We start from the raw sequence: 15,716 nt of genomic DNA, 5'->3' as shown, positions 1-15,716 counted from the left end.
GCATTGCATTGCCAAATTCCTGATACTATTATGTAATATGAGACGAACACTATGAGCTAAATATCTGCAATCCAGACCAGTCTCTCCTTTTTCTGTGTCCCCATGGGAATCCTTAGCTACTGCAGGTAGGGGGCTCGTCACCTGCGACCCAGTGTGCCTATTGCTCTTGCCAGTGGGCGTGGATGCTTCCCAGGATTTTTCTCTTGGGCTTTGCTCAGTTGATGGTGGTGTTTAGACAAGGCGGCATGTGCAGCCTGGGATCATGCAGGGGCCCTAGCTTGCCCTTCAAGTTAATATTTAGGCTTCACCTGATGTTTGATCTCATGCACCAGTAACCTCTGGATGCTGTGTTCTGAAAGCCAGGTTGGCGACCTATGGCCACTGAAGCCTTCAGAGATAGGCCTCAAATAGAGGCTTTCCTCTACTGCATGCAGTGTGAACTCATCCCATTACTGAACCTCTCGGGTAAAGTGACACAGGTATACTGGCCTTGCATGTTGTGAAGGTTAACTGAAGTAGTGTATTCATGGGCCTGGGGATAGGTGTGGAGTCAATGATCATTTATTTCCCACGTCCTGTCCTAGGGGGGCCTCCTACTGCACACAATCACTTCTGTAGGCCCCTGTTATCATCTGCCCCAGGATAACTGTAAGCCCTTGCCACTCATCTGGTAGATTCCCCTCATTTGTTCTCACTTTCCCCAACTACATTCATATATGCGTAAGGCAACCCAATCCCATAGGAAATGTGTCCTGAATCTGTTTTCTGAAATACTTATCTAGTGGTCATGAGACATAAGGCCCACTTCCCAAGAAACTTTTTACATTTCTCCTGGTCAACCTAGACTCAGCTTCTGCCCTCTCAAGTCTATTCAAATTTTCCTCTTTTAACACTAATCTCAGATCCTGCTTCTCACTTCTGCCATACACCCAGCTCCTGCTTCTCTTTATAAATCCATAACCTCTCCCCGTTTTTGGCCTTTCTGGCCATGGCCCAAGTTCCTTTCTTCCCACAGTGCTTACCCCTTGACCCTCATTCACCGATCCAACTTCCAATTCTTTCCTTATCATGCAGCTTTTGATCCTCATACCCACCAAAGAAAGAGCACAGTGAACAGCATCTCAAAACTCAAAATACTTCTTTATTATTAAATGCTAATTTACAATATTTATTCAGTTTTTTTAAGTTACAGAATATACCAAGATTGAGACATTCCTATCTATCTATCTATCTATCTACCTACCTACCTATGATCTATCTATCTATTTATGATCTATCTATCTATCGAAAAACAGCAGGTATCCAAATGGCACCAGCACTCCCAGCATCTCCTACATCACATAGCCATAGTACAGAGAAATGTCCATTTCCTTTTCCCTCTCAAGGAAATGCTGCCTTGTCCCCAATTTGGCAGCATTCTCACGCTCTAGTTGAGCCTTCCTCTTCATGGCCTCTCGATCTGGCCTCTGCTCCTTTGTGATGGGTGTTGACATTACTGGCCCCAGAACCTCAGATTTCCTCCATGGAATTGGTTGGAGGGCGAAATCCTGGAGTAGATAGTGGTTGTGAGGCTTGAGCGGGGTCCGGGGCTGGCTCACAGCCGAGTGAACAGGCTCCCGCTGGAAAGAAGCACAAGATGATGTTTTGTAGGGCCCAGGCCTAGAAGCAGGAGGCTGCGGGACACTAGGGCAGTCGCGGTTGGTCAAACCTGGTCCAGCTGAGTTGGACGGTATTGGCTGAGCTGATTTGACATGCCCTGTCAGAGATACAGGAGTTGGCAGGGATGCAGTGACTGCAGCAGGCTTGGCAGGGTTGGTCACAGCAGGCCGACGTGATGCCAGAGACTGTGGCCTGCGAGGAACAGGTCGAACTTGAGGCTTGTCCATGGTTGGAAAAACCAATGGCACCAACTTGACCTTCCCGGGAGAAGGCAGCTTGTCCTGGGATGGAGGTGGAGACCCTTTGTCAGCACTTCCGTGTGGTTTTGGTGGTTTGACTTGAGTTTTCACAGGACCTTTGCCCTCACGGGGCATAACCAGCCATGGTTTGGTAGCTGGGCGTGGCTGGGGGCCTTTAGGGTTGCTTGAGTTTCCCAGGGCCCGCGAGGAAAACAGGTCAGCTTTCTCATCCCTCTTCTTGCCCAGCGCATGGAAAACCTGCACAGACTCCAGCAGGTGCACACCGAGGCCGCTGCGAGCCTTTTTGATAGCCTCTTGTGGCAGCTCAGGATGACTTTTCTTCCTCTTCATCTTGGGAATGGCTGGCTTCTCCTCTGCCTTGACTCTGTTCCCTGACTGCTTCCTCTCCTCAGCTCTCTTGGAGTAATTTTCTTGGTTTCTTTTGGTGTTTTCCTGCCCATGGCTCTTAGTATTGCTGGTCCTGCTGGCTGCAGCTTTCTGAGGTTTGCTGTTAGAATGCTTGGCCATGTTCGAAGGAGCCCTGCCACCAGCTGCAGCATTGCAAGGAACCACTTCTTCCACAAACACACAATCTGGGCTCTCGGGCTTGATCTTGGTCTTGGGAGCATCACTGATAGGCTCAGAGGCTTTATGTTTGATCTTGCTGCCTTGATCAGAGCGAGTCTTTCTGACACTTGACTTTTTCTGCACTTCGTGCAACTTGAGGCCCCTGGTGTCTTTGGTTTTGATCACCTTGGGTCCTTGGGCCTGATCAAGGTCATCCAAGGAACTTAAGACCCGTGGAAGGTGAATACCCTTCACCAGTGTGTCGATGTCTGCAAAACTGTCATTAGATTCAGTCCCATTTTCAAGTGTCCCTTGGTCCTTAAGACTCAGGCTATTCTTTCCCAAACCAGAGTTGTCACAACCAGGCTGCTCCTCTTGGCCGAGGGGACCAATGCAGGCCAGCACCTGTGGAATGTCAGGCACTTCTAAAGGGAGCAGTGGAGAAGCTTCGTTTTCTGTTGGGATCTGGTACCCATTCCCGTGCTTGGAAAGCTTGGTTTTAATATTCTCCACATTCTTATTCTCTTTCTGTTCCTGGCTTGGAGCTGGAGGCAGTGCCAGGAGGTCAATGGGATTCTGGACTATGGGTGCCATTGAAATGTCCCCACTCTGAGGTGGTGGATAACTCTCAAGTACCTGGGTATGTCTGTTACTGCAGGCCTCGGGGAATTCTGGAGTAGGTGGTAAATAAAATATTTGGCCTGGAAGTTGCAATGCCAAGGAAGTCTCCATCCCCAGGAAAGTCTCCATCACTACAATGGAATCAAGGGGAAGTCGGTCAGTCCCTGGATTTTCTTTGCATTTCACAGGGTTGTTATAGGTCACATAAAAAAAAGTGATTTTTTAAAAATGTTTCCCATTCTCATATGGAACCCTTGTAATTCTCTCTACTTTCCTGAGTGAATAAAAACACTTCACACCAAGGACTAAGACAGGGAATGGAGCTCTTCCTGATGAAGCCTATAAGCAAGGGGAGATAATAGCCTGTTTGCTTTGGACAAGATGTTGGAACACATGATCCTAAATCCAGGTGTCAACTAAGGAAGTGATGGAAAGTTAAATGGGCACTATCACAATAATGTCCTGAAAGGCCTTAGAAGGAGACTAAAACAATAAATCAAGGGAGTTTATTGCAGTATTGTAGTAGAGGAGGACTCATCAGGTAGGACAGTGGAAAGTGTGGTGTCCCTTGGTATGCTCTTGGAGTTCTCCTACATGTAGTATCCATGGCTGTTAGTTTCCCACCTTCCCACCTCTGTCAGGTGTCCTCATAAGGAGTCTGACAATGGAGGGCATTGACTGAGGGTGGTAGTGGTTAAAGTCACAGGACTTACATTCTACCGGTCTGAGGACTCACCACTTCCCAGCTGCAGACTGACCCCAGTTTTGAATGCTGACCTTATTCCCCTTCCTTGTTTCTGTTTGTACTCACCTTGAAAACCTGTCTTTGTGATGGGTTGAGGAGGCACAGAGTAGCAGATTCCAGAAGTGGAGGCTGGTGGTATCATGTTTGTGGACTGAGTCTCCTTTAGCACCATGACCATCCCTGGGTCAGGGGCAGAGGCCCTGCTCTCTGTGTAAGACACAGAGCCATAGGACTGCAGGTAGGGTCCACCCTCTCCACAGAGCAGAGGGTCCATTGTGCCTTGATTGTAGTCACACACATGATTTCCCACCTGGTAGGGATGTGACAGGCCCTGTCCCTGAATTGGTGCCCCCTGAACAAGGTTGACAGAAAGTGATGGATACTGAGGGGCCATATTATAGGCATCTGAGGTTTTATCACACTGGGACGCCAGAGACATAGAGGAGACAGTTGTGTCCTGGTCAGTGACAGTCCCAGTGAATTTTCTGAGTGGTGATGACTTCTTTTCAGTGTCTCCTGTAAGAGCCCACTCAAAAACTTTAGGATTGGAAGCAGCTGGAATGGAGATTGGGCTCTGGCCAGGAACTCCAGACAACATGGTTGTGCTAGAATGTTGGTAAAAGTAGGCACCACCCATGAGAGGTTGGAAAGAGGTGCCAGAGGTGATGGCAGGAGCCATGGTGAACTGTTGGCTGGAGCAGAGACACTGTAGAGGTTGCAGACACTTCCTGCATTGCTCTCCACAGGAAGAGAGCATTGCAGGGAGGTTGAAATTCCAAGGAAAGGTGGATTTTTGGAATTCTCTGTAGGGAACAAGAGGGTGATGAAAAAAGTCAAAGCGATTGATAAGCAACGTGTGTGAAAATCATCATTATTTTAAGATTGTTGCTTTCAGCCCTAGCTGTTTAGGTTCAGTGGATAGAGCATTGGCTTGCGAGTGTGGGTTCAATTCCAGTCAAGGGCACAAACCTACGTTGGGGTCTCAATTCCCCAGTAAGGGGCCTGCAGAAGGCAGCCAATCAATGATTGTCTCTCATCGTTAATGTGTCCATCTCTCTCTCTCCCTCCCCCTTCCTCTCTGAAATCAATAAAAAATATATATCATGTACTGGTGTGGTCCCTCAGCCTGCCTGTGCCCTCTCCCAATCCGGGACTCCTGGGGGGATATGGGACTGCTGGTTTTGGCCTGAGGGATGTAGTATTGCGGGAAGCAGCAGGTGGACGGGGGGAGGAGCCTGAGCCAGGGCCAGGCGCTGAGCAGCTCCAGCTTGGTAGTGGTAGCACTGCCGCAGAGGTGGGAGAGGCTCCTTCCGCTGCAGCTGCTATCTCCAGTCATGAGCCCAGGTGTCTGGTGACCATCGGTCAGCTGAGCGATGCTCCCACTGTGGGAGCACACTGACCATCAGGGTGGTAGCTCCTGCGTTGAGTGTTTGTCCCTGGTGTCAGTGTGTGTCATAGCTCCGGTTCAACTGGTCATTCTGTCATTTGGTCATTCAGTCGCTTAGGCTTTTATATAGAATATAAAATCTTGAGTAAAAATGTACACAAGACCCAAGTGGTGTGCTTCATACATTGTTCTCTAGGCTAGAAGCAACCACTCCCTGACCTATCTCGCCCTTGAACCTGCGCAAGTATTGATTTGTATGCTCTTTCCTAGAATTAAAGCATTTTAGAGCCAGGAGTCCTTCAAGAATCCCTGTTCTAACATTCTCATTTCATGAGTGAAGAAACTATGGCTCAGTTCTCTCCCGATGTTAGTTTTAGTACCTGCTTCCATAACCTAAGCATCCCGACTTCCTTGCCAGAGCTCTGCGCATTACACTGCCAACATGTAAGAGCAATAGAGCTTCTGATGCAGATGTTTGTTTGTCCAGGAGAAGACAGTACATCTGTTGTCATGACAATCTTCAGCGTCTCATTTTGCCTGTGCCCTACACATGCTCTTCCTATAGTTCTCATAGAAGCTCAAAACAGTTGGTAAACTTAAAGGGTCTTTCTTACTGTCTTTATGCCTGATTTCTGATCCTACCACAAAATGACTATCTGAGAGTGAGTTTCTCAAGAAGTGAGGCACGTAGCAAACATCAGACCCTAATAAATTTACTACAAAATGAAGTTTTGTTTCATACATGCCATATCATAAAAGTAAATATTGCCCATTCTATTTTAGTGGATACTGTTAACCAGAAACAACCCACAATAGGTTATTTTGCATAAGTTCTTAGCGAGTATGTATGGACAGAGGAGATATATCAGTGAAAATTGCATAACAAGCAGCACACTGCAATCACTGTTGATGTATATGTGCCTCCTATATATGCAGACCAATATTTCAGTAAATACTAGTTTAAAGCGGAGAACAAAGTAAATGTAAAGGAATTCCATTATTGTATTCATTCATGTTTCTCTGACTATTTCCCAGTAAGTAATAAATACTTAGTGTATTAGATGTATATATTTGAATTAATATAACCTTATAACAAAGAGAAAAGAACAGTTGAAATGTATCATGAAGGTTTTTATATTTATCTTAAAACCTCGATTATCATCATCTTCAACATCCAGGAAAGGGGTGTACCCAAAGTCTTAAAACCATCAACAATAGGTTTCAATTAAAAAAAACATTAATGATGGAATCCCCAAGAGAATCTAAAAAAATTTCTTTTGAAAAATGTGAAATTAGAAATGTGGGTTTTGATGCTCTCTTTTTTTCCTTAAGTTGCTATGACCTGAAATGAAGCAATGGCTGTGTATCAGTGTGCTCTCTGTGTTGGGAAGAATATAACTTTAAAGATGAAGAGCATCTTTGATTTTGAACACACTAATCACACAAAGGGTGTATTCTTTCTGATTCCATTTAGGACATCTCTTTCTTTTAAAGTCTTAATTTTTTTTTACTAGACAAAACATTGTCATAGTTTAAAAATCAGAATGAATTGAAACACTGAAAATTCTGTTATTTCCAATGCCCTAGATAATCACCTTTCTTAGTTTCTTGTATATAAGAAACATCATTTCTGAAATACATTTTTAAATGTTTATATTGCAAACTGTCATATGCCATCTGTGTCCAGAGGGGCAATAAAAAAAAACACAGGCAACTGAATAGGATTGTTTTGATACACTCCTTTGGCTAGTGGTACCCTACACCAGCCTTACTTTCCTATTCTATCCATGTAAGCATTTGCTGAGATCCACATTATTTTGCTCTAGTCCAAGCTGATTTCACCCTATGCTCTTCCTGCTTTCCTTTAAAATCTTTGGTTCCCTCCAATAATTCAGTCCAAACTACTCTTTTTGTCCTCATGAGCTCTTTCATGTTCTCCTTGTTCATTTTTATACTTTCCCCTCCTTCCTGCTTGTGTATTTCCCTCCCTCTTGGTTCCTCTTGGCCTGTGCTGATGAAAACAGTTCTAATTTTTTACATTGAGATACTTGCCTTCCTATAGCCCAGTACTCTCCATCCTCTCTCCCTATTTCCTCTGTTATCCTACTTTGGATAGAAAACTCCAAAACCACATAAATATTACTTTTGGAACAGCACTCAATTTAAAATACTAAAGTTGAAACCTTGGAGGTTGGAGATCGTTACACACAAGACATCATATATATATGCTTTACCTATGGCTAGTTTTCTACATGACTTAGCTTTTCTTTCTATTACTGTTGAAACACTGTCAAGAAGTCTTGATTTCATCGTCAACAGGAGTGTTCTTTAAAACTCCATATTAGAAAAGGAAGGGATTAGAGTCCACAACCAATCTAACATCTGAATGTAGCAGATGAGGAAAAAACATTTTTTTGTGAGAGATCCAATGACTTGTCCAAAGTCACAAAGCTATTAAGTGTCTAAATCTGAAATTAGGTCTGCAGACTTCTATATCATATTTCCCCCAAATTATTCTATGCTCTTTTGACACTCTAACTCAATTTAGGTACAAATAACAATCCAATGAAAAACTTCAAAAAGGTTCTTTCCTTACCTGACATGGTCAGAGAAGAAGAGCAGATAACAACTGTAGATGCAAGGAATGAAGATATCTCAGTGGCTGAAGCCAAAGAGCACATGTGTCCAGTACGAAAGTCACTGGTCATACTGGCCACTGGTCACTGGTCACCAGTTACTGGTCACTGGTCAGTTGCGATGATCCAAATTTATTTACAGACAACTCCATGGGCACCCCAAGATTCTACCAGGTGGTGGTAGGTTTGGTGGGAGAATGATGTCATAAGTAGGCAGTTTAAAGGGATGAGAGAGCCAATCAGAAGGTCAGATTCCCAAGAAGACAGGATTGGATAGCGGGAGCTGTAGGGGAGCTGAACCAACCTAAATGGCTGAGCTCTCAGGACAGATGGGCTAGATGACAATACAGCTGTGATAGTCTCACTTTCCCCGGGCTCTTATGTTAGGGAAGTAATCTCAGTTTGTTACAGACATTCATGAATATAATTAACTACTAGTTACTTATATTCTCCATATTGTATTGTATAACGTATATTTATCATTATATATTTTGCTTATATCCTTAGAGAGAATGGAAAGGGGCATCTAGGTTGTACACTTACAGTTGTTCTGAAATCATACCAGTCCATCTCATTAGTGAATTTCATGTGGCTTTTGAGGAGAAAAGGAAGGGATTAAGGAGCTCTTTCTGTCAGTTGGTTGAACAGTAAAATGAGGTTTCTTGAGTGTATTTTGTGCAGAAGGATGTGGTCCAATGCTCTTCCCTTGTAGTTTCTTCTCTTTGAATCCTACCTTCTCTGGGTTGGGCTGGGCCAGGCTAGGTTGACTTGCATCTCCTACGACTCCCATTTTTTCTCCTTCTTCATTGTAGGCGTTGATTGTAGACAAGCTTTGATCTTGCATTCTGACACTCATGGATGTTACTTCCTGTCCACTTCCAGCAGCAGGGTCTTCTTTGTGGTGTCTGATGCTGCCCCAATGGACTCTGTCCATTACAAGCAATGACCAAAGAGCTAGGAGTCAGCTGACTGCAAACCTTTCCTCTTCCAGCCTTTGGTTGCACTTCTTCTGCCCATAATTTGCTCCCTCAGGTTCCTTGGGCCATGTAGGCATCCTGCCATCCTGCCCTATCATATGTGAGAGGCCTTCCCGATATTTTCCCTTTTCCTTCTCTCATAAAGCCTATCCACTGTGGCAGTTACTGCAGTCTCCTCCCCCTTTGCAAACAGCCGCTGTAGAACTTTGGGCCTCTAGGATTCTCTGTCTGCCATGCTTGGGTGCAAAGCCAGGCAAAAGTGACGAGGAGACTTGTTAGAGAAAGACAAGGACATTCTTGGAGACTAGGGGACAGCCAAAGTGTAATTGTACAGGACAGAAGACATTCATGTGGATATTTTCGGTTCTGTGAAAAATACGTTGACACATTTTGGTCTCATTTTGTATTAAGAGAACAGACAATTTACATGTATACACAACTTATCTAGTGCAGCAGATGCAAGGAATTTTGCTCACTACAGATTATAATCTTAAATACATTTTCATTTTCTTTCATATCATATTAGCTAAATTACATAAATCATTGGTGTGTTTGCAGAACACAGATTGTTTTTATGCTCTGGTTTTGTCCACATGCCTTTTCCTGGTCCTATTTTTTAAATATTTCATTTTAAATTTATCTTTACTTGTGAAAGTATTGTAGATGTCCCCTTTGTTTTTTTGTTTTTATTTTTTCAACTACACCCTCCACCCATGCCCAACCGTCCCAGGCCTTCACCAATCCATTGTCTGTGTCCATGGCTATGTATATCTATATCTATATATAAAAGCTTACGCGACTGACTGACCATTTAACTGGTAGCTATGATGCGCAATGACCACCAGGGGCAAGATTCTCCCATTGGTAGCTATGACGTGCACTGACCACCAGAGGGCAGATGCTCAACGCAGGAGCTTCTGATCTGCAGTGACTTGGTAGCTGAGGTTCTCAGGTGTCAGGTGTCACACCTGGAACCAGAGAGGAAGGAGCCAGATTCCAGGAGTGTATCACTGGAAAACTGCCCTCTTGCAATCCAAGACCCCTTGGGGGATGTTGGAGAGCCGGTGTCAGCCTGATCCCTGCAGGCCAGGCCTAGGGTATCTAAGTATGTATATAAGTTCCCCCATTTATCAACCCCCAACAACCCACCTAGTCCTGCTTTTTACTGAAATTACACAGTCTATTCCATGCTTCTATATCTCTGGATGTATTTTGTTCATCAGTTTATTTTGTTGATTAGATCCCACATGAGTGAGATCATGTGGTACTTATCTTTCTCTGACTGAATTCTTTCACTTAGCATAATATGCTCCAGGTCCATCCATGCTGTTACAAATGGTAAAAGTGCTTTCATTTTTTCAGCCACGTAGTATTTCATTGTGTAAATGTACCACAGCATTTTTATCTACTCATCTGCTGATGGGCACTTGGGCTGTTCCCAAATCTTAGCTATTATAAATTACACTGCTGCGAGCATATGGGTGTATATATCCTTTCTTATTGGTGTTTCTGGTTTCTTAGGATATATTCCTAGAAGTGGGATCACTAGGTCATATGGGATTTTCATTTTTAAATTTTGGGGGAAATTCCATACTGTTTTCCACAGTGGCTGCACCAGTGCATTCCCACGAGCACCCTACTCATATTTTTAAAGATTCTACCATTATAAGACATATTGCATGTTTTTCTCTTGATGAATTTATTTTGAAGCATCATAAACTGGCTTGATCGGATGGATTTTGTGGAGAAACTTAAAAAGGGGTCTGTGAAAAAGGACAATGTGGTGAGTTATGCTGTGCACACAAGCATAAGGAACAGATGGGTATATTCACCCCGACTTGACCTGGATTGCCTCTGTGTTTCTTCCCCTGGTTAGTGCTTTTCTCACTAACCCTATTGTGACTGTGAGAAGACAGGGCTGAGTTGCTAACCTAGTCTTCTACAGGGTGGGACAAAAGTAGGTTTACAGTTATTTGTATGGAAAATAATACAATAATGAATAAATCATCATACAACTATAAAGTCTGTGTTTCCAATTCTCACAACTGTAAACCTACTTTGCCCCATGCTGTCTATGGAGTAAGCTGGTTTTGGTAAGGAAGTCTATGGATCTAGTCATTTTTTCTTGATAGTAAGCTTTTAGGATGCCTAAACCAATCTATCTGGGGCTTTTTTAGTGTCAATGAGTAGGAAGTGTGTAATACAAGAGCCCACAATATGATAGCTCATACGGATGGGATCTACAAAGAGACATATTTCATTTATAGGCCAACTTTTCCTTTTGTGAGATATAGGTTTTCCAAGAACAAATTACACCGTAAAGATATGGCTTAAACTGATGGATGTTTTTCAGTGTTTTTCTCTAAGCTTCATACCTCACATTGCCAACTTCTTTGATACTAGTATGTGATATGAGACTAACAATATGTGCTAAAAATCTGCAAACCAGGTCAGTCTCTCCTTTTTGTATGTTCCCTTGGATATCAAGGGAATCCATAGCTATTACAGGTTAGGATGGGTGGCATAAGATTGAGGGAAGTTTTGTAAGATAAATCCTGGTAGCAGTAAAATGTTTGCATGTTAAATGAGCTCTAACTTTCAAAATTCTACCTAAACTAAGCCTAAATTATGCCATTCCTGGTTCCCATCCTCTGTAACTATTTTCTCTCTACAGTTATAGCCATTTAACTTTAGCTGGTGAGCTCAGCTTCATCTTATCCTCTAAAAAATCTTAAATATAGGAGGAGGAACCTAAGGAAGTTTAGTTCAACACTCTAAAACTTAGCATCTAGCTCTACCCTGACCCAAAGTCTTTTTTTAAATACTTAGGCTATTGTCTTGTCCCATAAACACACTTCTTGCATTTTGTACCCATTAGGATAATTAGAGCTTGTCTTAATCAAACATACCTAGTCCACCTACCACTGAGCTCTTATTACTCTCACTTTTGACTTAACTAAAGACTGAATTCCCTCAAACCCTTGGATGGTACTTGGAGCCCTACCAGATACTGCTAGATTTTATAGAGTCAACTACTACACTGCTTGGTGCTCCAAATATCCTTTGCTCTTATATTTTCCATTCCAGTGTACTACATACCTAGTAAGACATTCTTTTACCTCATGTTGGATCCACTCCCATTCAAAGACCTAATCTTTGCTAGTTCCCATACTTTCTGGAAATCCTGTTGTGCCTAGATCTAGATTTTCTTGTGTCAACTATAACTGAGTTTGTTGCCATCTCAAGCTTGTGTCATTTAGCAAATAGGAAGTACTAGGCCAGTATTGTTTTTGTAGTTTTTGATAGGTTAATGCCATAGTTTATATATTGTCAAGTCTATAGATATATGTACCAATATTTTAGCTACTACATGTCTATTATATATTTTTCATAAATTCTATGGGAATGCTTTATGCTTTAGCACCCAATTTGAATGTGCCTAATTATAAATTTGCAAATTGTGCTGTGCTAACTTACAAAATTTTTAAACATCCATATACGAATATTAACCCATTTTTAATTGTGTGGAAGCTTTCAGAATTGAAAATGTATGTGGCTATAAACTTGATTAGAATATGATTGTCTCAGATAAAAAAGAGAAATAAACTTTTCACCTCGCAATAGACATAAAGCAATCAACATGTACAGCACAGTGTAAGTCTGCTTGAGAGCAGCAATGACAGCTCTTTCAAAACAACTTGTATAAGTCCCTTGGGAGCCCCCCTTTTTTTGTCATTATAAACTCAGTTCTTTTCTTTTTGTCTTTAGAACACAATTTTGATTTCCATCAATATCTGTATGTTCTGAATTGCAATCCCTAAGATCCCCAAATAAAGCTTCTATTTATTTTGCAGCTCTAGGTCCAAATGGATTGACATAATATGGTGTTAGAAGTGGGATCCAGAGTGATTTCCATCCTTCTCCAATGCCTTCATGGATTTGAGTAAGGTACCTCCAAGAGTCCATTGCACTCTGTCATCTCCTGAATGGTCCTGAATTGTTGGGGTAAGTCTTCCTGGACCCTAATCTCCCATTTTAGTTGAATTTTAGGCTCTATTTGTGTGTTCTCTGTTACTAGATTTTTGCTTATGGGACTTAAAATGCCTATATGGGGAGTAGTTACTCTTTTAAAAATGGTAAGTTCACTTTGTAATTCCTAGACAGCCACTTCCTGGAACTGTTGATGAATTTATATATAAAAATTATAGGCCCTCCTCCTGCAAATTTCTATCTCACTGGTCCATCATTATCTGTGACAATTTATAGTTAAACTGTTCAACTCAGGCTCTTTAGAACTCCCCGAGTTAGTCTATCTGCACAGTCAATTAGAAAAAGACTACAAAACTAAGCAATCTGAATGGAAAGCATATATTAATTGGCATTTTGAGGTCTTCAAACATCAAAAATTGCTTCCTCCCAAATTACAAATCCTAAATTAACCAAAGCAAATTCAGAGTTGTCTCAGATACTGACTAAACTTGAGGAGACTTCTAAAAGTTCTGATGTCTCCTTATCTACACCTTCTACTCCTCTTTACTCTTCACTTGCTGAACTCCCATTTTTAAATTGGGCTTCTCATACTGCTCCACTTAAAATTAAACTGCCGGATATAACAACCCTATGAGAGATTTTTTCTGTCAAGGCTGAGAAGCCATGGAGAAAGCCTCAAAGCTGGCCAAAAAGCTTAATGAAAAGATATCTGAGGCTTTTCCTCAAGTTATTGATTGGAAGAGAATTAAAAAATGTGTTAAAAAAACAAACAAAATAAATGAAACTGTTTTTGATTAGCATGACAGATTTGAAAATATTTTTAAACAGTATTTCAGCATAAATGAAGTCAATGATGATACATTACTGCTTCCTTTTTTAAAAATATGTTTTTATTGATTCAGAGAGAGGAAGGGAGAGGGAGAGAGAGTAGCATCAATTGGCTGCCTTCTGTACACCCCCTACTGGGGATCCAACTGGCAACCCAGGCATGAGCCCTGACCGGCATTCAAACTGTGACCTTCTGGTTCATGGATCAACGCTCAACCACTGAGTCACACCGGCTGAGCCCTCAGTGTTTCTTAATTCAGCCTTTGCTGAGGGTCTACAAGATGAACTTGAACAATGGGTAAAAAACTATAAATTAATTGGGCCACCATGAAAACCCATGATTTAGTCAACTATCTGAGCAGCTCACCCAAGCTGTCCAAAAGATCCGAAAAAGAAAGCTTTATAAGCCCTAAATGCCCAAATTCAGGCAACCCAATTAATGAGTCTAAAATTACTGCAATTGATGGCTAAATTTGTCTATCTAGGTTCCAAACACAAACAACCATTCAAAGGGGTTTGTAATTATTTCAGAAAGCCTGGACTTTGGGGGAAAAAAGATTATTTACAAGGCCAATAAAATGTGTGAATCCTCCTCACGGATTCCAATCTATGTTTTCTCAGCAGTAAGGTTGCTCCAAGGTTCAAAAGATTTTCCCAAGGTTTCTAACAAATTATTTCAAATTTCTAACTATTGGAAACGAGGTAATCAAGGCCCTGGTAGACACCAGAGCCACTTATCAGTTCTTATCCCCATCAGCCTCACCATTTCCCTTCCTCAGAGTACTGAAACCATACAAACAGTGGAGGTTTTCAAGCAACCCATAATGTCTCCAAATCCCTTCCAGTTCCCTTTCATCTTGGACCTATTCAATGAACCCACCAGTTTCTTTTGGTTCCCTCTGCCCCTACTCATCTCCTAGGATGAGACTTTCTTGAAAGCTCACACAGCCTATATTTCCTTCTCTCAGAAGGTAGAAATATTCTTACATCTTGAACTTTAAAAAAAATTTATCTTTATTGTTAAATGCATTACAGATGTCCTCCTTCCCCCAGCCCCTTCACTCCCTCCACCCTACCCTGGCTGCCCCAAGGCCTTTACCACATTTAAACTTATGACCCTCAAGAGGACTTGTTCATGGACTCAGTCATAGCTATTCTAGGGGGTTTTTTTAGTCACCTTAACTGACCCAAGTTCTCTTTTAGATTCCATTCCAAATAAACATTGGTCAAAAAATGCCACTGACATCAGTCACATTTATTTTGTACCAGGGATGAAAATTCAAATTGACAGAAATAAATCTCTGTCCAACATTTGTCAATACCCTTTAAATGCAGAGGCCATTGAAGGAGTCAGACATATCATTAAGGAATATCTCAAACCAGGCCTCATCATTCCTTGAATGAGCCCTTGTAACACTCCTAACCTTCCTGTTAAAAAATCTTATGGGAGGGCATGGGGATTTGTTCAAGATCCAAGAGCCAGAAATAACATAGTCATACCTCAACACCCAGTTCTACCTAATCCTCAACCTTATTCTTAGCCATACCATTAAAAAGTAAGTTTTTTCCGGTTACAGATCTTTATAGTACATTCTTTAGTGTTCCTGTTGATTCTGAAAGCCAATTATCATGCACTTTCACACAGAAAGGACAATAATATACTTGGACAGTAATGCCTCAGAGCTACACTGGAAGTCTAACTTACTTTTCCCAAAATTTGAAGGCACATATTGCCAACAGAGAAGTCTATACCTATCCACTCTTTTAGAATTTGTGGACGATTTCCTCCTCCATTCATCTTCTGAGTAAGCATCCCTAGGAGATAGCCTCCACTAAAAAAGGAAAATGGGGGGACGGGGGGGGGTAGTGGTGGGGGAGCTTGCAACCTAGTTCAGTATCTGGTTAAAACTGTAGTCTTACTTCTCCACTGACTGACTTGGGCGGAGCTGCAGAGCCTAACCCCAGAGCCCTACCACAACTGACTTGGGCGGAGCTGCAGGGACCCTCAGGAGCCCGCCACAGGAGGAGATATATAGGTCAGAGCCTCCCCAAGAGATCAATTCAGGC

At 42.2% G+C, this 15,716-nt stretch overlaps 1 pseudogene; it reads right to left on the bottom strand.

Annotated features, from left to right (window-relative positions):
- Nucleotides 1–1,331: 1,331 nt before the first annotated feature.
- LOC102436783 lies at nucleotides 1,332–7,821 on the bottom strand (annotated as a pseudogene).
- Between the last annotated feature and the right edge of the window lie 7,895 nt (nucleotides 7,822–15,716).

Source organism: Myotis lucifugus, unplaced genomic scaffold (genome assembly GCF_000147115.1).
Source record: "Myotis lucifugus unplaced genomic scaffold, Myoluc2.0 scaffold_111, whole genome shotgun sequence".
NCBI lineage: Eukaryota > Metazoa > Chordata > Mammalia > Chiroptera > Vespertilionidae > Myotis > Myotis lucifugus.
The sequence above is the reverse complement of the archived record's forward strand: the minus strand, read 5'-3'. Positions and strand labels throughout refer to the sequence as shown.